This window comes from Lethenteron reissneri, unplaced genomic scaffold (assembly GCF_015708825.2).
Source record: "Lethenteron reissneri isolate LAM-NWPU_2019-01 unplaced genomic scaffold, ASM1570882v1 scaffold_216, whole genome shotgun sequence".
NCBI classification, from domain to species: domain Eukaryota; kingdom Metazoa; phylum Chordata; class Hyperoartia; order Petromyzontiformes; family Petromyzontidae; genus Lethenteron; species Lethenteron reissneri.
The window spans coordinates 746,215-771,496 of record NW_026891738.1 but is presented as its reverse complement, the minus strand read 5'-3'; positions in this window follow the sequence as shown (position 1 = coordinate 771,496).

The following is a 25,282-nucleotide window of genomic DNA, read 5'->3' as shown; positions in this document are numbered from 1 at the left end:
TATGCAATTTATACTTTAGTTCTTTATGTAGTTTATACTTTAGTTTTCTACGTGGTTGTTGAGTAACTGCAGCTACATATCATTAACACTCCTTTCCTTTGTTACTGCTAATCCTTGCACCCCCCCTTGGTGCTGTTGATCCTGCATAATGCATGGGCATAATATGACTTTGAAACCCCCCCGCCCACCTCCTACGCATTTTCCATGTATATGCTAAATTTCCTCTTCATATGCACATTCTTTTGTTAAGGCGCTCTTTCTTCCACCTCCAACGCAGCTTATATATAAGCTCCTAGCTTGGCATTGTCTCATTCTTCACCTGAGGACGGCTGCTTGCATTGTGGCCGAAACGTCGTGAGAATTGTTTTATTATGTTTTATTTTTATTATTTTATTACTTCCCTTCTACGTGACTTTACCGAAAGAACCAAGAAGATGAATCCCTGCAGTCACGAAAGCTTTAAATCGAAATTTACTGTTAGTACCTCAGCTTATTGGAGAGCTTCTTGTCTTTCCTCGTTACTTTATTCCGTGTATGTCGCTCAACATCTCTTCCGTCAACATCGCTCAATGTTCCTCCGCTCACACCAACCCACAACTCTTCTCCCCGCTCGCTCGCTACGTTCCGTTGGCCTCGCTCGCTCCCCTCTACTCCTCCATCGACTCTCCTCTCCGCTCTCTCTCTCTACAGTTCGGCTGCTCTTTATCAGCTCCGCCGTCCCACTCCGTCGTAAACTACATCAGCTCTCCTTTCACGCTCCAGCCACTTCCTACTCTCCGTCGTCTCACTGTTACTCTACACTTCTCCACTGCTACCCTACACTTCTCCACGGCTACCCTACACTTTTCCACTGCTACCCTACGCTATACTCACTCTGCTGCTCCGTCTCTCCATCTCTTGTCTCCTCCCAGGCGCGAACTCCCGTCTCCTCCACAAACCCCTGACTTTATCCCGAACCAATTAATCCCTAATTAATCAGGGCATCCCCCGCGACGCCACTCGCCCCCAGCCCCCGCTGCCACGTGGCATGATTTTTCCAGACACACTGGCGCCATTCTCAGACAACAACCCCTCTCGGCCAATCAGCTCCCTGCACCCTTAATTACCTCCTGCCACCTTCTACCACCCATAGACATCACGCCACCTTAATTTGGACAACAACAACGACCAGCCAATCAGCGCCCTGTGTCCTCATTTGCTCTCACTGTCCGCCGCATGCGCGCACACCGACCCCAGCGTGTGAAACGTATCTCAAGCACTACACATGCAAGGCCGTCCAAGTCTGAAACTACATTGAGGCTCTGCAAGCCTCTCATCAGAATGTTTGTCAAGGCAATGTTGAATCATTCTTGCCAGGACATTCTCTGCTCACACTGAGGAAGAAAGATTCCATGGTAGTTGTTGATATCAGTGCAGTCCCTCCTTGCAATCCTGCGGAACCCATCCTGTGAAGCACATGATGGTAACAATGTCATCCCGGGAAGTCTGTATACAAACGGCACCCTCCCTCAGCAGTTCTCTTGAGAGGTCATCTTTCCCAAGCACTTCACCCGGGTTCAAGCTTCGCTTCGCACTTCCTCAATACCGCTCGCTCACACCGGACGTACAGTACTCACAAACTCCCTCGCTCACTCACCCCGTACCACACACACACAGACTTATGCACTCACTCACGTACCCAGCCCCTTTTTGCTGCACGCTAGGGGTGAGCGTTGCCACTTGCGCCATCGCCCACCCGAGCCGCCCGGTCTGACTGACTGTGCGGTGTCCGTGGGCGGCGCAGTACGAGGCGCTGGGGCAGAGGGAGGGTGTCTACGACAGCCTGGATCCGTCGCAGGTTCAGACAACAAACTTCTCCTCCAAGACTCGACCCGGACGTGGGCAGGGAGCGACTCGAGTCCACCATCCAAGGGGTAAGCCAAGACTGAGGGGATCTCCCGTCTAGAAATACCAATGGCTTCTGCAGGATCTGGGACATGGAAATACGATGGAAAGCTATTGGTCCTATGTGAAGCTATTGGTCTCAATGTGATGCTATGGGTCTCTGTGTGCAGTTATGTGTTTGTGTGTGAAGCTATGGGTCTCTTTGTTAAGCTATAGGTTTTTATGTACAACTATGGGACTCTGTGTTAAGCTATGGGTCTCTATTTGAAGCTATAGGCTTCAATGTTAAGCTATGGGTCTCTGTACGAAGCAATGTGTCTCTATGTGAAGCTATGGGTCTCTATGTGAAGCTAAGCGTTTCTATGTGAAGCTATGAGTATCTTTGTGAAACTATGAGTCTCTGTCTGAAGCTATCGGTCTCTGTGTGATGCTGAGGTGTCTCTGCGTGATGCTTTGGGTATCCATGTCATGCTATGGTGTCTCTGTAATATTGTAAATTACAGCGGGAGACCACTTGACGGGTAGCACACTTTATTAACACTTGTTCTTGCCACAATAACACGTGTGGTCACTACAGCTCACTGTTCTTGCCACAATAACACGTGTGGTCACTACAGCTCACGCTACACGTTCCACCCGACACGTGTGGTCACTACAGCTCACGCTACACGTTCCACCCGACACGTGTGGTCACTACAGCTCACGCTACACGTTCCACCCGGCTACACACACACGGGCTCTCCAGCCCCATAGCTTCCAGGGGAACCTACAGACCCACCCCAGCTTGGGTATGGGTCACGACCACTGGGTCCCGTGGCCCGGCCCTCACACGGACGTCCGGCCCCGGGTCCAAAGGTCCTGCCTCTGAGCCACACAGAGTCCCGGCCCTTACAAGGACAGCGGGACTAGGGGTCTCAGGGCCCTATTTTTTCCTCCTCCGTCTTCCGTCTTCACTGGTCACCAACTCCCCGAGCGCCCGCGCGCATCCCCTTTTATAGACCTCCGCTCCCGGAGAGACGGAGCCTATGCGGACCTCGATGTGAGCACCCACCCAAGTTGACCAATCACCACGCGCTGCCACACGATCCCTTTTCCTAGCTTGTGTCAGTGCACACAACCAATCACCACGCGCTGCCACATGATCCATCACTGTCAGCGCGCGTCACCACGACACAGCCAATCACCACGCGCTGCCCCACGATCCCTACTGCCAGCGCGTATCACCTCTACATCTCTATTTGATGCTTTTTATTGCGCAACTTTTGCGCTGCTCTAATGACATGGATAGCCGGGTGCGTTAATGGTGCTTGGTCCATGGCAGACCGCAGGTAAATTCGTAACGATTCAGAGCTCCCCGTAGTTGCCGACCGGGCCCGCTGCGCGTCGCACAACGCTGCCACATACCCCAGCCAGCCATAGCCCTGCGCGCCCCCTCGGAAGGGACCCAGGGCCATTGTCGGATTGTCGCTCGCCCCCGACGGGGTTTGTTGCGAATTAAAACCTCGTGGTGGAGTCCACAGATCGCTGCGATCGCCGCTCGCGCCGTGTAAACTTTGCATCGACGTTGCCCAATCATCGATGTTAAGGGGCCATTCTGTTGAGGCGTCACCACTCCTGTGTGGTTTGGTATCGTATGATGTGCGCGCGTGTGTGTCTGTGTGTGTGTGTCTGTGTGTGTGTCTCTGTGTGTCTGTGTGTGTGTCTGTGTGGAGTGGTAGTGTAATGGTTAGCGCTTTGCTGTGCTATGAAGCCGGCGACCCGGGTTCGATTCACGCTCACGGCCAACACCAGTGACGATTATCTGAACCATTCCTGGGCCTCCCCTTGGTTGACTCAGCCTCAAATGAGTACTCGGTGCGGTGTGTAAACATCGCCACTGGGGAGACAAAGGCTGCCGGGCGTGGTGCTGGCCTCCCACCCCCTCGTGTGCCGTGCCGGCCTTCATAGGTATTGCTCGCTAACAGCACTTGCCCCTACGTTCTGTAAAGGCTATAGGGGGATCTTTGTCTTTGTGTGTGTGTGTGCGCGCTCTGGGTCCGCTCTGTTGTTGCGATTGTCGCCTTGCCCAAGCGCGATCCACGGGACTCGTGAGAAGTCACGTGGTCATTATTCACGGATTCCGCGACTCGCTGCCCCGTGCCCTCCACGCTGCGCTCGCTCCCTTTGCTGCGTCCCCCCATGCTGGACAAGGGTAGCACATGAAGAGCTTCGCGGCTCATCGGATTCCTCCTCCAAAGAGATTCCGACTCATCCCAGATGGGGCCCTGAACTTGCGAACGCGGCCTCGGGGTGCCGAGTGGCGCCCTCTCGTGGGCCCAGGCGTTTGTAGTGTCACTGCTAACGATGGTAGGCGATGAGTGATTGTGTTGTTGTTGTCACACAGGCGGTCAACAGTCTTCTGATCAATACGAAAATCTTCCTCCTGAGCACGAGGTGAGAGTTCGGCTCTTAGACTCTCGGTGTGGGCGCTACGGTGCGCCAGGGGATGTTAACTACCTCGCCTGGTGTACTGGAGGTCGTGGGTTCGATCTACGACCCTAACGCCTGCTGTATATTTGGAGTCTGCGTGTCTGTATCTCTCCGTAGTCGTGTGGATTTTTCTCTGGGGCCTCCGGTTTTTTCCCTCCAAATTTAGAATCAACGTCACCACGCGTTCAGAGGATTTGGCTGCTGCTATCAATGTCCACACGGTGGTGATGATGATGATATCAGCCACTTGCTTGAGCTGCTATCAAGTTGTGATGGCCAGGTCGCTTCTGTAAAAGAGCTGCACAGCAGCTCAGTGGGGTCTTACCTGGTGACAATAACAACGTTTTTATTACTTTTGTGGTGTTTTGTTAAATGTCTTTCCTTTCCCTGCCGCTAGTGCCTGAGGACGACCTCGTGTGTTGCGATCGAAACGTCGAATTATTATTTTGTTATTCATTTAATTTAATTTTCTACCTACGTGACTTTACCGAAAGAACTAAAGAGTATGGATTCCTACAGCCACGAAAGCTTTAAATCAAGATTGTTCTATTACTATAGTATTATACTGCCTTAATCTTTTATGAACGACTGGGTTAGCAATTTGTCGTATTATACGGCTGTATAGAAAAGTAAAAAAATACAATTACTTTGCAATGCAAGTTAAAACAAATTAGTGTTTCAATATATACGTGTTTTTTTATTGAGGGCCCCTTTATAACATGTTAAAGGCCCCACACCTCGCTTAATGTGGCACCCTGCCACTCCCCTCCCCCTTCCCCCACCTCTCTCCCTCCCCCCTCCCCCACCTCTCTCACCCCCACCCACCCCCTCCATGTAAACTTTAACTTCTCTGCTGAGAGGATCCCCCCCACACCCACACATGGGTGGGGCAGTGAGCCCGATCTGTCCCTCCCTCCCTCCCTCCTCGTCAAGCCCCACGTCCGAGTGGCTGGGTGAGTGACGGAATGGGTTGGTGAGTGAGTGGTTGGGTGAGTGACTGAATGGGTGGGTGAGTGAGTGACTGAGTGGGTGAGTGAGTGATTGAGTAGTTGCGTGAGTGACTGAGTGGGTGAATGACTGAGTAGATGAGTAAGTGACTGAGTGGGTAAGTGGGTGATTGACTGAGAGGGTGGGTGGGTGACTGAGTGGGCAAGTGACTGAGTTGGTGAGTGATGCGTGGGTGAGTGAGTGAACTATGAACTTGTGATGGCCAGGTCGCATGTGAAAAAGAGCTACATAGGTCATTGGGCATGACCTGGTCAATTTTAAATAGTAGTTAGTAAGTTAGAATAGGTTGAGTGGTGGTGTTGAGAGTGGACTATTCGCTTGATGGAGTGGAAGGTATTGATACAAGAGCAGCGTGCTCTGCCATGCGCCCTGAATGGTTTCTCGTAATTCTCTGCAAGTCTCATTTACAGCTGCTGCTACTGATCGTGCGAGTTCAGCGTTTTGTGTCTGCGCAGTACGAGGCGTTGGGCCACAGGGAGGTTCTCTACGACAGCCTCGAGCCGTCGCGAGTCCAGGGTCGGGGTAAACGGGGACGCGAGGAACGCGGCCATCCGTCCAGACGAACTTCGGACGTCTCCAAGATGTGAAACGAACGGAAGCAAAGATCCTGGACCCCACCACCAGAAGCAGTTAGATAAGCAGCCCTGAAGCAGCCCATATAAATAGCTGCTAAGGCGTTCTGGAAAACCTCATAACCCAGCTTTGTATGCAAATATATATCAGCTCTGTGATTGGATGACTTTTTAATCCACTAGTTTACGTGATTATTGTACTCTGCAATCTGCATTCGGTCAGACTGGGTGGTGGAGTGGTGGCAGTGGTAACTGGCGTGCTTTGTGCAGGAAGGGCCCGGGTTTAATTCCCCACTCGGGTGATTTCCTCTGTCGACTCTGCATGCTCCTCACACCCCCGCCCCCCGTGCTCTGCCTGGGTTTCCTCTCGGTGAGTAGTGCATCTTCCCAGCCAGAGGAACGTGCCACGTGACTGGAATTGGCCTGCAATGAATAAAAATGCTGCTCACTTGGGATCGCATCGAGCAACATCGCCCGCTTCTCCCAACATTTGGCAGGGCTTTCGCGGAAAACAGCACAGAGACTCAGTGAGTATGTCCTGAGTAAGCAAGCAAAATTAAATGTTGATAAGAAACATTTTATTCCGAAATAAAAATGTCTCATTCACTTAATGGGCCTCATCTGATTTCGAACCTTGATTTATGGACTATGACATCTTGTGGGTTATTCGGCTTTTTCCCGAGACGCTAACTCAATTAAAATGTACAGATTTTTTTTTATTTGGGTAGTGGCAGGACAGAATGACGGACAAACAGAGAGCAAACATAATATATTTACAACAATGGCACCGCTTGTATTAAGAATTAAAAAAACGAGGTAGTCGTTTAAAAATCCACAGTTAACAAGGTGATCGATCCTCTTTCACCAAAAGTATTTCGGTGTTTCAATATCTAACCTCATGTCAGGCGCGGTTCATCCACTAGGGGCGTTGGGGCCCCACTCCACCAAGCAGATGGAGATGATGAATTATTTTTTAAAGTAAAAATACTTTTCTATAAAGTGTTGTGTTGTGTTTAAAAACATCAAAATATAATGATTCTTTCAACGTGAATTGAACTATCGAAGATAACATTTTAAGTTGTTAATTTTATAAACCGCTGCAACACCACAGTCTGATTTGTGCCTCGGGCGACTGTGAAGGCGTCCTCCGAGTGACAGATTTCCCTGCATTCATTGCGATCAGCTTCTGGCATTGTAGCCACGCCGTTTGAGACCCATTCAGAGCGATGATAAGGCGCCCGTGGCTGTAGTGACGATTTCACAACGTGAGGTTGTACTGTGGAAACACAGCAGCTCACGTCCTTCACACTTTAGGTTTTTGTCAGTGTCAAAGGGGTTGTGTAGTGTTGGCCTTCAGTGTCATGTTGACAGCGTTTGAGTGCTTTGTTTTAATTCATATTGTTCGTAAATGCCTACTGTGGGTAGATAAGACGGTCATAACACTTGCACGGGAAGGCCAATGACATGGCGAGGTTTTTGCTAAATTAGAACGCCATAGTTTTACAACAGACCCGTCTAGTGGAAATGTCACGAGCCGCCACTGCCTCACGTATGCACTGGGTGTTGAACTTATTTCGCGTCGTACGTAGCCAACCGTGCTCATCGGAGGTGTGGGTGAAGGACAATAAACTAAACACAAACATCACTTTCAAGTATATTAGTACTAGATGATGATTTAAACGTGGATAGCTCCCAGCGGCTTTCTAATATCGGAAGGGGCGTTCCAGACGGCCGCAGAAGAGCATCTGAAAGCGAGCGATGCAGTGACCGTCTTTGTTCGATGACCGAGGCAAAAGTGTTCAATGACCATGGTCCCGCTTCTTGGCTCAATGTGCACCCACCTGAATACAACGGAACAACAAAGATGTTTTGAAATCGGCTCCTGTGTCTGTTTCTGACTCGACAATATTTGACTGCATTGTTCCCTCCTAAGCAAGACTATCATCAGTTTAACACGTAGGCATTCGCGACAGGCAATGAATACCCATTGTCATTTATATGCATTCATGAACCACCCCCCAGATCGCTCAAGAGGTGCTCATAAGTGATGCCATCACATCTACCACTCTATTTAAGGAACGAAACCCGAGGATTTCTCCACAAATCTGGCTGTCGCCTGATGGAGCGAGTTGTAATTACTGGCGAAATGTCACGTTACCCAGATTGTAAATGTTGTGGCTTTGCTCTCCAACACACCGGTGTGCTGTACTACGCTATACACTACACTATACGCTAGTGTTGTACCAGTAGCGAACTGGCCATGTTCTATTTACGTGACAAACTTTACTAATTGGCTCTGTCGGGTGTTGGCGGGTTTAACGACGCATTTATATTTTTACGCCATCTGACCCAAACGACCATCATCGACTACACTGCCAACCGCCACTTTCTCAGCACCTCCAGGCTCAGCAGACTTCGTGCAAGACCCACGGGGTCACCCCTCAATCCACCACCGCGTGCTTTTTCAGGCGAAGGGGCAGGCTTCCATGTGGCGTCAGGCCTGCAGCTCCTCTGCTCGCTGTAAGAGACTGACGAGATCTGACACCAGGTCAGACATATGACTCCCATATATATGGCAGGAAGCAGGGCGTGGTGGCGGCCGAAGGGGGCGTGTCTTTGCCCATATATGGTCACTGTGGATCGTGATTCGAGGATAATTGTATCGATTCAGCTTAGTCGATCCAGCAGCCAGCTCACAGTTGATCGGGCAGCAATCTTTAAAAAATCAATATCGTGGCAATCCGATTAATTGGCAAGCGATACTTGGATTCAATTAGGTCGTGTGACACTGCCACCCCTTTATTTTATTGGCTAACAGCAAGAATCGGTGATTCCTTCACAGGATGCGTTCATTGTTACCACAGCGCTGCCTGTCTCCCCTTTCCGCTGCGTCCTATTAAAATATCGGTGGCTCCGAAGCAGTCGCGTCGTCTCTCCACCAAGAGTCTCTCCTCCCTCCTCCTGGCTCCTCCCCTCCTGTGTCTCTCTTTGTGGGGCTCCCTCCCCTGTCAATCATGCACCTGTCACCTCCCTCTCCCTAATCTGGCAATGACAAGCAGGCTGGAGCGTGTGGCTCCTCCCCTACTCTCTCTTTCTGGGGCTCCCCCTATGTCACTCATCCCCCAGTCACCTCCCTCTCCCAACCCACCAATGACATGCTGGCTGGAGCGAGTGGCTCCTCCCCTCACGTCTCTCTCTCTCCGTGGGTCCTCCCCTCCCCTGTCACTCATGCCCCAGTCACCTCCCTCTCCCTAACTCACCAATGACAAGCTGGCTGGGAGAGGAGGGAGGGGCCTTCCCCTCACCCCTCCTCCTCCTCTGATGAGCAGAACTCCCGCATCACGTGGGGGGGGGGTGTATGGGGCAGCAACTGCAAATGAGGCTGTGGTCGTTCAAGTCAGCACCTGTAACGGGACATAACGAATCCGCGACAGAATGAATGGTAAATTATGTTAATGTTCAAGATTGGCCAATCAGCGTCAAGGGGTGGCCTGATGTGGGATGTTTCGAACCACAAATCGTCTCTTTAGATCCAGAAATCAACGTTGGACCTTCGGATTATTCATAATTATGAATACAAGAGTCAAGCCAAGAAGCGCCAGTAGACACTGAATAAGGACCAAACAATGTACTTATATACACATAATAGTTTTTTGCCTTTTGTTTCATAATACATTTTATTTATATACCCCTTTTGCAGATTTTTAAAGTGTTACATGAACAGGACAGGTGACATGTTACCATGTAAAGCGACCATTAACACATGCAAATACCTATGTTTATAATTTATGAGTAAAGCTCTACTATTTACACATTATACATAGATGTGTAGGACTTGAAATGACACGCGCCACGCGTTTGGTTGCGATGCGAGCGAGCAGCGGACAGTGGGGACAACTGAGGTTGTACAGTTGTTGTTGCGCCAATTAAGGGGTGAGGTCATTAAGAGACGCCACAGGTGTTAAGGGTAACTGAGGACGCAGGCTGGTGATTGGTCGAGAGGGTGAGTGGTTGATGACTGGCGCCGGGGTGGCTACGATAACAGGATCACGTGAGGCTGGGGGCCTGGGGGCGAGTAGCGAAGCAGGGGATGACATAATTAATTGGGGCTGATTGGTTTGGGGATAAAGGCAGTGAGCGTATGGAGATACAGGGGTCGATTGTGAGTGTTGGAGTCGGAGCTGGAGACGGTGCCTGGGACAGAGACGGAGCAACAGAGAGTATAGTATAAGGTGGCAGTGGATAAGAGAGTATAGTATAAGGTAGCAGTGGATAAGAGCGTATAGTATAAGGTAGCAGTGGACAAAGAGAATACAGTATACGGTAGCAGTGGCTGTAGGGAGTACGGACAGAGTAGCAAGGACGGAGCGAGCGAAGCAGCAGAGCGAACGGAGGGACATCGAGTGGGGCTAATGGAGAATTGTGCATTGAAGAGTATGGAGGAACATTGAGCGATGCTGTCGGAGATGTGAATTATATGCGGAATAAAAGGAACAAGAAAGACAAAGAAGTTGTCGGGTCAGTAAGAGTCCAACAACTGGTGTCAGAAGTGATTAAAAGAACTACGCCGATATGTCAAAGAAAGTTACGAAGAAGAAGAACTTGCCGTCGGCCTCGTAGGCCGACAGCAGCGATGCGGACGTGATACCTCCATCGGGATTGGAGGCTCCCGCTCCCCCAGAGGACGCGACTGATGGGGCACCGCCGCGTGATGAGGGCGACCCGAACGACGAGGATGAGCCGAGCCCGCCTCACGTATGGAGAGCTGCGATGGCGGCGTGGGAGGTCAGGATGGCGGCGCTCATGAAAGAATTTGAACAGTTTATGCAAACGATCCGGGCGGCGCCGACGGGATCGGATCAGCTGCCGCACGAGCTCGTCACATCTGTGGGGGCCGGCGGCGCGGCTGGATTTCCCGATGCGCTGGGTGCACAGCTGGACGCCGTGGAGGAGCCGGAGTCACTGACTTCGAGCCCGCGACGCCGACTGCACGTGGAACGCTTCGAGGTTAAAGTCGGCGACTGGACGGCGTTTACACGACGGTTTCGGGCAGCGTACGAGTCGCTTGGGTGGACAGAAGCTGAAGCGCTACGGGCCCTGCCAACGGCCTTGGACGACAATGCGCTGGCGACGTTCTACGGCCTCCCTGGGGGGGTTCGCTTGTCATTGTCAGAGACATTCACGGCGATGCAGGACATTTATGAACCTCGATCGGTCGCCAAGCGCAAGTTTCAGTTGAGACGGCAGGCTGAGACGGAATCTCCCCTCGCGTATCGCAAGCGCGCTATTGACCCTCGGCCAAGCGGCTTACCCGGCAATGGATCAGGCCGCCCTTGATTCCTTGGCCCAGGAGAAGCTGTTACAGATGGCAAAGGAGCTACGAGTCGTCCTCTCACTTCCCAGCAACAGCGACGACGACGGGTCATCTTTGCAGATTGCCAGGAACATCCAGGCAAACCTGGATCTTCGCGACGAGCCATCGGCGGTGCCACCACAGCCCCTGGTGGTGGGCGCCGGTGCGGATGGGGGCTTGCCGGAGTTGGAGCCGAGGTCGCTGACGGCAGCGGCCGCACGACCGTTGTTGGGCCCACCTCGCCGCCCCGGGACGTTCGGACGTGGTGGTCCGCTGACGTATTACGAGTGCGGGCATCGAGGACACTTCGCACGAGACTGCTGGAGACGGAGAGGCATCTTCCCGCGATCATCAGGAGGCTACAACCGCGGATTCTACCCAGCGCAGAATAATCAGGCGAGTCGCGACACATGCAATACATGGCCGTATCCTACACCTCATCCATCCGCGACACCACACACTGTTGATCCCCCTTCGTTTGACGCACATGGGAATGCTGTATGGGGAGCGTTGGCTCATCGTGTTTTGGGAGCTGCGCCGGGTTCGTCGGATGTGATGGCGCTTGTTCAAGGGGTTCAGGTTCGAGTCATTGTTGATACGGGGGCTTCTGCAACCCTCATTTCCTTGCAAACTTTCCGATTATTACCAACCTCGCCCCATGTTTTGGAACCAGTGGATGGCCCGTGTATAGCGGCAAATGGGGGCAGTTTGGGAATTTTGGGTCGAGTACTTGCAACGATACAAGTCGGGGAGGTGTGCGTAACTGGATACATTTTGGTTTCGTCTGTTCTGGCTGTACCTTGTTTGTTGGGCACGGATTTTTTGCAAAAGATGCCAATTAAGATTTCGATTGAGAAGGGACGATTGGAATTGCCATCGGGGAAGTGCCTTAAATTTTTGGGAACTCCGTCAAAATTTGCTCGTGTCGATGCTGTGGTTCAGGCAGTGGTTAGCCGCACGGTGCGCATTCCGCCTGCGATGCAGATGCTTGTACCATTAAGGTTGAAAAAAGGGCTGTCAGTGGGTAACTTGGAGGAAGGCATTCTGTTGTAACCGTCGAATGCCGTGGCACGAACGCCCTCTTTGGTGGGTGCTTTTACGATGGTGCCGGCGACGGCCGAACCATTCATCCAGATTGTGAACACGGGGCACGAGCCGGTCGTTATTCAGGATGGGACTACGTTGGCGCACGCGTCGGTCGCGCGGGGTTCGGGAGGGGATGCGTGCTTGGCAGCTGGGGAAGGAGACACGCTGCCATGGGAGGAGGAGGAACCGAGCTGGTTTCGCTATTTGTATGAATGCAACAACGATTTGACGCCCGAGCAGCGGACGCGTCTAAGGGGGTTGCTTTGGGAATTCAGGGACGTTTTTAGCTCAGGAAAGTTTCATGTCGGTCGCACGACCTTATTGCAAGATCACATTGATACAAAAAAGTTGTCGCGTCAGTAAGAGTCCTACAGATGTAAAATGTAAAGAACGTAAATATCTTGGGAACAGTAGCCAATCAGTTATTATATTTGTCATTCATATTTGAATTCAGCACGTCAAATTCCAAAACAAACAGCACATTTCATCTCTGAAGCAGATGACGTATAAAAAATGGTAGACCAGAGTAATCTAACGATTCCCGTTCCACTATTCCCTATGTGAGCAAAGCCATGCCCAATTGCTCAGTATATGGGCCTAGAGACATTGACATAATTTATCATTCATTCTGTCGCGGATTCAATATACCCTGTTACAGCGCAACCACCGATTTCAACGGACTGGGTTGCTTTGCAAGACACGATTCTGGGCACCCCTTCCTTTCACCCGACTTTTTTTTCCTGAAATAGCCGCGGATGTTTTTGACCCATATACAGGCTAGAACTACATTTATATATAATTATTTTAGTTGCACCCATGTATTGGGTTTAGCGGAAGACAGTTCTCATGGTGACAGTTTATAAATAAAATGTTATAAGGTACATTACTCACAACGTAGTTATCATTCGTATTCCTTTCATTCCGGCCCCATCAATCAAAACGGGTTGGTGGATCGCAATAACTTCATGCCGCTCTGTTGCTACGGATAGCCACAGATGTCAGGTTAAACAGCCTTGGTTCCATGGTAGACCACAGGTATTTTTTTAATGTATATTCTTTTTTCATGTTTTTTTTTCATTTGTTTATCTGTTGATGAAAATATGAGGATAGATGTTTAACCTTTCTGGCAATCAAACAAGAGTTGTGTTAAGAAGTTCAAACACCAAATAGACACAACTTTTGCAAGACATCACCAAGTCTGCATTAGTACTTGTGGAAAAAAGCAACAAACATGCTCGGATGAAAGTAATACTAATAATGTATGCATTTTCTTGGTTCTTTCGGTAAAGACACGTAGAAGGGAAGTAATAAAATAAAGAAGATGAATCCCTGCAGTCACGAAAGCTTTAAATCGAAATGTATGCATTGTCTTTTAAATGGATTGGCCTCGACCAGAGCTACAACCTTCTTTATTAGACGAGAGAACAACGCCAAACGGTGAACACTTCATCTTTATGGAATTACAGTAGAGCCTGCATGCTCTACTATGCGTGGACTGGTGGCCATGGGAGGTAATGACAGGGGAGCCAGTGGTGAGTGTGAAAGGACTGGTGGCCATGTGAGGTAATGACAGGAGAGTCAGTTGTGAGTGTGAAGGGACTGGTGGCCACGGGAGGTAATGACAGGGGAGCCAGTGGTGAGTGTGAATGGACTGGTGGCCACGGGAGGTGAGGACATGGGAGCCAGTGGTGAGTCTGAAAGGACTGGTGGCCATGGGAGGTAATGTGAAGAGAGTCAGTTGTGAGTGTGAAGGGACTGGTGGCTATGGGAGGTAATGACAGGAGAGTCAGTTGTGAGTGTGAAGGGATTGGTGGCTACGGAAATGTTCGAGTAGGGGGCGTGGTCAGGTGACGGAAAAGGAGGGTGGAGTCTGCCGGTAGAGCGAGCGTCCAGAGTCAGCGAGAAGGGGGGCGTGTCTGCATTAACCGCACACAGTACTTGTGTAATAAGAGAGCGCCATCTACTGCATTCTTGTGGGGGTTAAATTTCCATAATAATACAGTCCACGTATTAGGGATTCTATCTGGGGGAAAGGTGAATGGGCGGATCTAGCAGGGAAGCCTCTGGAGCGTTCTCAAAGGTTCCAGGAGGGGCGTGTCCAGAGGTGGGGCTTAGCCTCCGAGAAGGGAATATAAGCAGGGGGTACAGCAACGTTAGGGTTCGGTGTTTGAAGATCAAAGAGGAGCTCCCCGTCGACTGGCGAACACGAACTCGTAGCTTGTGAACTATTTTGTTCACCTGAGGGATCCTCCGCGAGATATCAATGAGTTACACCAACTCGCTGAGCGTGAGCGTTTGTATGTCTGTCTGTGTGCACACGCGTGTATGTGTGTAGTGCATGCGCGTGTGTGTGTATGTGTGTGTGCGCACGCGTGTGTGTGTGTGTATGTGTGTTTGCGCACGTGTGTATGTGTGTGTGAACGTGTGTGTGTATGTGTGTGTGCGCACATTTCAGTCGTGGTTTAGTGGTAATTTTTTTAAGGTGGATGAGTTACCAGCCCCTCGCACCCGTCCAGAGCCCCCATTTAGCCACTGTGGTGGTCACAGACGCCATAAGGGGAAAGGCCAATCAGGAATGGCCATCCCCCTCACAGCACTGTCCATGACAGTGTTGCTCATCCGGCACCGTGAGGAGGTAGGGGGTTGTTTTGCCAGACAGAGGAGGAGTTGGAGACGCTGCTGCTGAAACTGGAGCATGCCACTAAGAGGTGGGGCCTTACCATCTGCCCAACCAAAACTAAGCACCTTCCTGGATATTTTGTACCATCGGACACTCCACCCCCACAACTCCCAATCGGTGATGGGGCAGTTGTGGAGAGAGTGTAGAGTTTCCCATACCTGGGCAGTGTGCTTATGACCAGCTCTGGTTTAATAGCAGAGGTCTCACTCCGAATCAGTCGAGCGGCAATGTCTTTTCATAGGTTGCGTAACGCAGAGGTCTCACTCCGAATCAGTCGAGCGGCAATGTCTTTTCATCGGTTGCGTAACGCTGTGTAGAAGCTACCTAGTTTGTTGCTCCGCACAAAGCTTCAGTTCTTCTCGGCCACGGTCATTCCCTCCCTTCTCTACGCTTGCGAAACGTGGACACCCCTAATGGAGCATCTTCGCTGGTTAGAAACATTTAGGCTGGCCTGCCTATGATCCATCTTGGGTTTAACCAAGCTGGATTGTGTAAGGAGCTCACAAATCCTTGAAAGATCTGGACAAAGTCCCATCGATGAGCTCCTCCGGCAGGCAAGGCTGCGTTGGCTGGGTCATCTAGCCCGCATGCCCAGCCACCGCATGCCTAAACAGCTTTTGTTCGGCCAGATAGAGGGGGCTAAACGGGCGCGGCAGGGGCAAAAGAGATGGAGTGATGTGGTACAGGAGGACGTGGAGCTGAGTGCACATAATGATGACCAGCGGTGTCAAGATCGGCCTCTGTGGAGGAGGCTCGTGAAGGATGCTACTGGGCAGTTGGAAGCAGTCGCCCTCCAACAACAACAGAGGGCGGAGTAGCGATGCTCACAACAACGAGCGGAGCGCCGGGTGGCTAAAGCACAGCAAGTTGGCACAGTAGGGGGCACAGGGGGTGCATCAGCCAGTCATCTCAGTTAGTCGACCCATGGCACCTGGGTCTGCCCCGTGACCTCCTGCCAGCGGGCGTTCGACACTTCCCGTGGCCTCAAGGTGCACATGGTCTGGCACAAGCGTCGTGGTGAGGTCACCGCCACTTATTGGCGACTGGCGGTTGCTGTTGTTGTGAGTATGTCTGTCTGTGTGTCTGTATGTTGTTGTTGTTGTTGTTGTTCTTGTGTATGTGTGTGTGTATATGAGGAGAGCAGTAGTGCAGCGGTTATTTCGCTGCGCTATCAACCCTGCGACCCAATTCGATTCACAATCGTGAAGAAAATGTCTTTTATTTATGTTATTCATGTTCATTTATATTATGTTGCATTTACTATACATTATTTATTACAGCATCACAAACAAATGTACATTATTTCTTCATAATTATGAGATAACAATGTTCCTGTTTTTTGTTAAACTACAAAAACATGTATTACCCCTGTCTGTACATGTATTTAAATTGCATTGTTGTTTTCTGACTTATGAACAGTTCGACTTACGAACGGGTCTCATGAATGGAACCAGTTAGCCAGTCGAAGGCTCCCCGTACCTGTATAAAATAGTGCGTCATTTCTTGCATCATAGTTAAAATGTAGGCTTAGTTCTTTCTTCAAAATTAGTGGTGAGCCGTAAATATAACTCTCGGATAACCGGCACATTTGATTACCCGGCACCCTCCATTCCCCATGGATGTCGGATAACGGAGCTTCAACGGTATTTCTAAAATTCAGAAGATAAAAAAAACTGTTCAAGGCCACGTTTGCCAGCAGCAGAGGGCAGCGCAGCAGCATACAAAGACTTTAGAACACCCTCACTTACGTACAAGCTTACAAACTTCACAACTTACGAACGTGTCTCAAGAACGAATTATGTTTGCAAGTCAAGGACGGTCCGTATATTGTTGAACCGCGCTAATGCTGCCACGTTCCTGCTTCCCCGAGTGGTGAATTATGATTAAACAACCCCATGACCCATGCACAGCATGAGGAGGCCCTCATCCAGCAGTGACGTGAACGTTTAACACTTGGTAGGAGGCTTTCACGAACCAATATCACTCAAAATACAGGTTGTTTTGGGTTATATTGCATAAATATATAAATGTGTCGTTAAAACTGCCACCATCCGACACAGCCGATTAGGAACGTTTTCTCATGTAAACAACGCGCCAATTCGTTACTGGTACAGCACTAGTGGTGTGTTTCAGACCAAATCCACAATGTGGCAGAGCCACAGCCAATCAACTTTAATCAAACTCTGACCACTCAGTGAATGATATCAGAGCCACAGGCAATGAACATCAATGAAACTCTGCCCACTAGGTGGATGATACCAGAGCCACAGCCAATTGGACATAAATCAAACTCCACCACCCACTGTTGTAAATATATGGCAACTACTGTACTGTAGAGCTGATCGCGAGGATATCGGATTAACCGAAGCAGTATATTTGTTCGTATTAATCACCTTGTTTGACTTGTACATAAAACATTTCCAAGAATCCATCTCCTTCTCCACCCCCTTCCTTTTCCACTCCTCCACTCCCCCTCCTCTCAATCACTCGCCCCGCCCTTTTTCCCTATAGCTTCGCCCCCCTCCTCCCCCCTCTGTGTGTACCCTGTGGGGGTGATGGGAGCTCAGTGAGTGAGTAGAGAGAGTGGAGAGTGAGAGACGATGGGGCACCGAGCCCGGATCGCGACAGCTTCTGCCCGGCTGATGCTGCTGCTGGTCGCTCTACCGCCGCTCGCACCGGCGGAACAAGGTAACAACAAACAAACAACAAGCAAACAACAAACAAACAACAACAACCACAGCGATGACAATTCCAAATCCACGACGCGCATTCTCCATCCTAGGATCCCCACGCCCACCAATGGCGCAGGACACGAATGCGGAGCTCCAGGGTCCAAGCGACTACAGAGAGAGAGAATTATTTGGGTCTATCGGTAAAGTCACTTAGAGAGGTTCAAAAAAACTTGTATACAAAAAACCTCGACATTTCGATTGCAATGCAAGTTGTCGTCATCTCTTTTTTTCTCCACCTAATGACGAGCGATCGAAACGTCGAAGTTTAAGCGTAAAATCTTATTTTTTAACCTCTCTGCGTGACTTTACCAACATAACCAAGAATATGAATTCCTGCAGTCACGAAGGTTTTAAGCCAAAATTCAACTAGAGAGAGTGGTTCAGTTTTTAAATAAATAAATAAAGAGATAATCGAGAATCTCAAAAGGAGAAGTTGACAAAAACGCCGATCAACCCCCCAAACGCCGGTCGCCCCTCGATCGCAAGCGGCACAGGCGTTCCGCTAGTCCCGTGCGTTGCCACCGCTCACAACCCGACAGAATCCCCTCCACGCCACCGCTGGGACCCCGTGGGGGTGCCGGGTGGTTGAGAGAGACCGGGAGGTGTTCAGAGGCCTTGGTGTGGATTGTGTCATGGCTGTCGATCGTGTAGCAATTCAGAGCTCATTGGTCACCCTACAAAGTCCTGCCACAAGGGAGAAACACACCACACTATACACTACATTATACACTACATTACTAGACACTACCATACATTACACTACCATACACTACATTATATACTATACTACTATACACTACACTATACACTACAATACTATACTCTACACTACTATACACTACATTAAACACTACACTACTATACACTACCATACACTACACTACCATACAATACACTACTATACACTACACTATACACTGCACTACTATACACTACACTATAAACTACGACTATACACTGCACTACTGTACACTACACTACTATACACTATACACTACAATACACTACACTACTATATACTGCACTATACACTGCACTACTATACACTACACTATACACTACACTATACACTGCACTACTATACACTGCACTACTATACACTGCACTACTATACACTGCACTACTATACACTGCACTACTATACACTACACTATACACTACCCTCTCTCTCTCTCTTGTTCGTCCATCAAGTTGATGATGACCATGGCACGTTCTAGTGCCATGGTCATCATCATGACTTGCACAGAGAACTTGGATTTAAGTGAGGGTGATTTGCGCAGCGTCAACCTCACTCTCTCGACCAGCCCCATCTGTACCCAGTGGCAAGACGTAGTCAAGACGATTGGAGATGGTCCTGGTTGCAGTGGAAGGTCCAAAGACCCTTTTGGTGGAATTTCCTCCACCAGGGGTTCCACATGTCCAGGCTCAGACAAGCTGAGTTTTCCGGTGTAACAGGCCGTAGTATACCCGGGGTTAAAACGGCCTAGGCTAGATTATACCTGAGTATATTATGGCCTAGGCCAAATTATACCCCTCTAGGCCAAATCCCCCATGATAGTAATAGTGTTGAGCGATATACACATGAATTACTAAATTTTTCCAACATTTTATTTAAAACTGTAAAGACATAGACTTTGATTGCTTCAACCAGAAAAACTTTAATAATAACCCTAACCCTAAAAATGATTCAGTTGATCAAATTGAGATTCTTACTTCCATTTATACGCTTTTTAGATATCGATTGAAGTTCGTTGTCGGCTGTTCTCTGTATGGATAATTGCCTTTGAACTTCCACATGGGGCATATTCTGGCCTGGAGGGGTATTTTCTGGCCCAGTATAGTTTAGTTTAGCCTAGGACACTTCATCCCCCCGGGTATACTCTGGCCTGGGCCAAACTATACCCGGGTTTAATCGGGGCAGGGGTTATTTTAGCCTGCTACACCGGGTTAGTTTATCGCCGCCCCGGGTTCGGCGTTGGCAGCTGCTGACTGCACCGACTCAAAAGGGATGTTGAGCCTGTTGTGCGCCTACGGTGGCAGCTAAAGGGACGGCCCAGATGGAACAAGCCTTGAGGCACAACTAGCTGGTCAGACACAATACCAGTCTACACATACAGTTTACCCCGTATTCTTGTACAGTGAAATTGAGGTCCACATGTTGAGATTTATGAGGGGCACGCGGTGACCAATGGGGTCTGAGTTGTTCTATAATGAGGTAGCCAGCACTGATAAGGGGTTGACAGGTATGGCGTAGTGTAGTGTACCGTGTAGTGTATAGTGTAGTTTATAGTGTAGTGTATAGTAGTGTATAGTGTAGTATGTAGTTGTGTAGTGTATTGTGTATAGTGTAGTGTATAGTGTAGTGTAGTGTGTAGTGTATAGTATAGTCTATAGTATACTGTATAGTAGTGTAGTGTATGCGGTAGTATATAGAGTAGTTTGTAGTGTAGTGTATAGTGTAGTGTTTTCTGTAGTGTATAAGTATACCTGTCAACCACGTATCAGTCAGTACCTACTCACAGACACAAAAAAATATTAAAGTGGGGCTGTATGCCACTTTTAATGCCTTCTAGGCTGGCTGTTTGGCCCAGGTTCTCTTTTTTTAACTATTGCTTTTAATCTTAACCAGGGTGGTAATACTCCCAACACAAGCGAGCTGCTATGTTGAAGCTATTTTGTGAATTCACAAGGAACGTCCTGCCTATCATGCGCGCGTCGATGTTATCATCATCACTCACCCACCCAGTCACTTACTCACCATCCCACTCGCCCACTCATTCACTCACTCACCCACCGACTCACCTACTCACTCGTCCACTAAGCAAATTAGTCACCCACTCACTCGCCCACTAACTCAATCACTCACTCACTCGCCCACTAACCCACTAACCCATTCACCCATAAACTAACCCACTTACCCCCTTAGTCAGTCACTTACCCTCCCATTCATTCACCCACTCACCATTCATCCACTCACCTACTCAGTCACCAAGTCACTAGCCCACTAACCCAGTCAGGCACGCACTCAGTCACCCGCCGATCCACTAACTCACTCACCCTCCCACTCGCTGACTAACCAACTAACCCACCCACCGACTCACTAACCCACTCACCCACGTAGTCACCCAGTCAGTCACCCACTCACTGGTCAACTCACCCACTCACTGGTCAACTCACCCACTCAGTCACTTACTCACCCACTCACCCACTCGGTCACTTATTCACTCACTCAACCACTAACCCAATCACCCATTCACCCACGCAGTCACCTACTCACTCACTAACCCACCACAAGCCGAATAACCAACTCAGTTACTCCCTCAGTCACCCACTAACCCACTCAGTCAACCACAAATAAGTACATGCAGACACAGATACCTACAGACACACATACATATACATACAGACAAACAGACACACATACACACAGACACACATACATACACACGTATATACACAGACACACACATGTATATGCATACACTCAGGCACTAACACATATACCTAGACACATACATATGCATACTTACGCTAACACAAACATACACACATACACAAAAACACATTAACATAAATGGATACCTAAGCATGCACACACAGATAAAGCCTCTAACAGAATCTAGGGGCAAGTGGCTGCTGATAATAGCGAGTAGCAGCAAAGACAAAGGGGGTGGGTGGCCAGCACCACACCTGCCTGGCCGCCTTTGTCTCATAATACTCACCCACTCACCCAGTGACTGAGTGGGTGAGTATCGAAGTGATTGAGTTGGTAGGTGAGTAGGTGAGTGACTGAGTGGTTGAGTCAGTGGTTGAGTGAGTGACTAGTGGCTGAATGAGTGACTGAGTGGGTGGGTGGGTGAGTGAGTGTGTGAGTGGGTGGGTGGGTGAGTTAGAGCGAGTGAGTGGGTGACTGTGTGAGTGTGATGGCTAGTGATTTACTGGGTGGGTTAGTAAGTGAGTGAGTGGGTGAGTGAATGACCGAGTCGGTAAGTGACGAAGTGACTGATTGGGATAATGGGCGAGTAAGTGGGTGAGTGAGTGACTGAGTGACAGAATGGGCGAGTGGGTGAGTGGATGAGTGAGTGAGTGACTGAGTGAGTGGGTGAATGGGTGGGTGGTTGAATGAATGGGTGGGTGGCTGAGTGAGTGACAGCGTTGGTGAGTGGGTGAGTAAGTAGGTGTACGGGTGAGTAACTGAGTGATTGAGTTGGTGAATGGGTGAGTGATTGAGTGAGTGGGTGAATTGGTGGCTGAGTGAGTGACAGAGTTGGTGAGTGAGTAGGTGGGTGTGCGGTTGAGTGAGTTAGTTAGTTGGTGAGTGGGTGAGTGAGTGACAGAGTTGGTGAGTGGGTGGCTCAGAGAGTGACTGAGTTGGTGAGCGAGTGGGTGGCTGGGCGAGTGACTGAGTCAGTGACTATGTGGGTGGCTGAGTGAGTGACTGAGTGGGTGAGTGGGTGAATGAGTGACCGAGTGAGTGAGTGAGCGGGTGGGTTACTGGTGGATGAATGGGTGCCTTAGTGAGTGGCCAGTGGCGTCATGGCCATTGCCTTCACATCGCTTGATGATTATTGAAATTCTTAAACCAACTCTGAAATCACCCAACTCTTATCTCGAGCCAGGCACACCGCATCTTTTATTTGTACGTGGCTGGAACCGCTGATATAATGACCGATACATGCACGGTCGCTTTTGTGTGCCTTAACCCCCCCCCCTCTTCCGTAGTTAATTCATTTATCGGTTTTGTTATTCCTCTAAAGTTGTACACTCATCAGTTCGAAAGGGGAGATTGGTTTGTGGCGCGTAGTGTGTGTGGTGTGTTTTGTAGTGCAGTGTGGTGTGTCTAATGTAGTTTGTTTTGCTGTGGTGTGTCTGGGGTTTTCCTCCAAAATCAACCCCCTCCCTCCTCACTGCTGCCGGACGGTAACGCTGTGGTGGATGTGAGCAATTGCCATGGAGAGATCGGCCAATTCCCACATCGGCTCTACGCCTTTACGGCGCTTGTAGCCACCACAGCGGCCAAATGGGGGCTCTGGACGAGTGCAAGGGGCTGGTAACCCCTCCACCTTCCATTAACTACCACTGAATCACGTGACAAATATCTAACTAAGCTTGTGCCGTAGGTCCTGGGGGGGGAGGTGTCAGGCGTCTGTGACGTCTCCTGGCCAAACACCCTTGGCCAGAGCCAGGAGACTGAATCAGTAAACCTCGGGGTTCCTCCAGAAACAGCAAAAAGCCACTGCGGGTGGCCACGTGGAATGTTCGAACGCTCACTGCGGAGGAGAGGCTCCCACTCCTCTGTCCGGAGCTGGACCGGTACCGCCTGGATCTTTGTGGTATTCAGGAGGTCCGATGAACCGACTGTGGCTCCTGCCACCATGAGAGGTGGACAGTCCTCCACTTATGGCCGGAGACTGCCAAACAACAGGGAGTGGCTATTCTTCTGTACAAACGAATGAAGGGGCGTGGGAGCGTGGTGGTGAGGTGTGGGAAGCTGCCTACACACACACCACCACACACACACCACCACACACACTCACACACCACCACGCACACACCACCACACACACACACTCACACACCACCACACCCACCCACTCACACACCACACACACACCCACACACAACAGCCGTGTTATGTGCTAAAAAGTGACTAAAAACGATTGAGACCCATAGAGACCCACATAGAGCCACATATATCCACATAGACACACAGACACCCATATAAATCCACAGACACACATACTCCAAGATTCCTACATAGACCCACTGAAACTAACAGAGAAACGGAGACCCAAATAGATCCAGATACACCAAAAGAGACCCACATTAGCCGACATAGACCCACAGACACCCATAGTGACCCACAGAGACCCAAAGTGACCCACAGAAACCCATACGCATGGAGACCTACATAGACCCACTGAGAGCCATAGAGACCAACAGACACCCACATAGACCCAAAGATACCCACATAGACCCACAGACACCCATATAAACCCACAGAAATACATACTCATAGAGACCTACATAGACCCACTGAGAGCCATAGAGACCAACAGACACCCACATAGACCCAAAAATACCCACATAGACCCACAGACACCCATATAAACCCACAGACACATAGGATCATAGAGACCTACATAGACCCATAGAGAACCACAAAGACCCATGGAGACCCACATAGACCCACATAGACCCACAGATACCCACATAGACCCACAGATACCCACAGAAACCCACAGACACCCATACTCACAGATACTCATACAGACCCACGGTAACCCATACTCATAGACCCATACTCGTAGAGACCCATACAAAAGCTAAGCTATGTTTATGTTACCAGCTGTAAGGCCCCACTGAGACTCTGTGTGGCTCTTTTTGCAGAAGCGACCTGGCCCATCACAACTTGATAGCAGCTCCATCACGTGGCTGATGTCATCATCACGTGGACACTCATAGCAGCAGCCAGACACTCTAAACGTGTGTTTCTACAGACCCATAGCGACCTCACATAGACCCATAGAGAACCATAAAGACCCATAGAGACCCATATAAACCCATAGAGACCCATAGAGACATATAGCGACCCATTGAGACCAACAGAGATCAATAGAGACTCATACAGACACACCGAGACCCATACTCATAGAGACCCACTCTAAAACTAAGCTATGTTTATAAACGCGTGATGTTGATTCTAAATGTGGAAGGGAAAAAAGCACAGGAAACAAAAGGGGAAAAAACGCGACTACGGAGAGGAGGAAGAGGCATCCAGACTCCAAATATGGAGCGGGCACCATGGTCGGAACGAGGTTTTTAGGGTTCTGATCGAACCCACAACTTCCTGCACACTAGGCAAGTTAGTTAACATCTCCCTAATGCACCTGGGCATTAGGGTCAGGAATCGAACCCTGACGCACACTGTGGCTAAGAGATGTTGACTACCTCGCCTGGTACGCAGGAGGTCGTTATGTTGACTACCTCACCTGGTACGCAGGAGGTCGTGATTTTGACTACCTCACCTGATACAGGAGGTCGTGATGTTGAATACCTCACCTGGTACGCAGGAGGTGGTGGGGTCGATCCCAGACCCAGACGATGCCTGCTGCTGCTGCTGTCTATGTTGGAGTCTGCGTCTCTCTCCCTGTGGTGGTCACAGCGTGGATTTGTCTCTTGGTCCTCCTACGGCCTTTTCCTTCCACATTTAGAATCAATGCCACCACCAGTTTATAAACGTAGCTTAGTTTCAGTGTGGGTCTCTATTAGTATGGGGGCTCAGTGGGTCTGTACGAGTATCTATGGGTCTCTATGGTTCTCTATGCATCTCTGTGGTTCTCTATTCGTCTCTGTGGGTCTCTATGGGTCTCTATGCGTTGCTGTGGGTCTCTTTGGGTCTATATGGGTCTTTATGGTTCTCTGTGGGTTGCTATGCGACTCTGTGCATCTCTGTGTGTCTCTGTGGGTCTCTATGAGTCTGTAGAACCACGCGTTT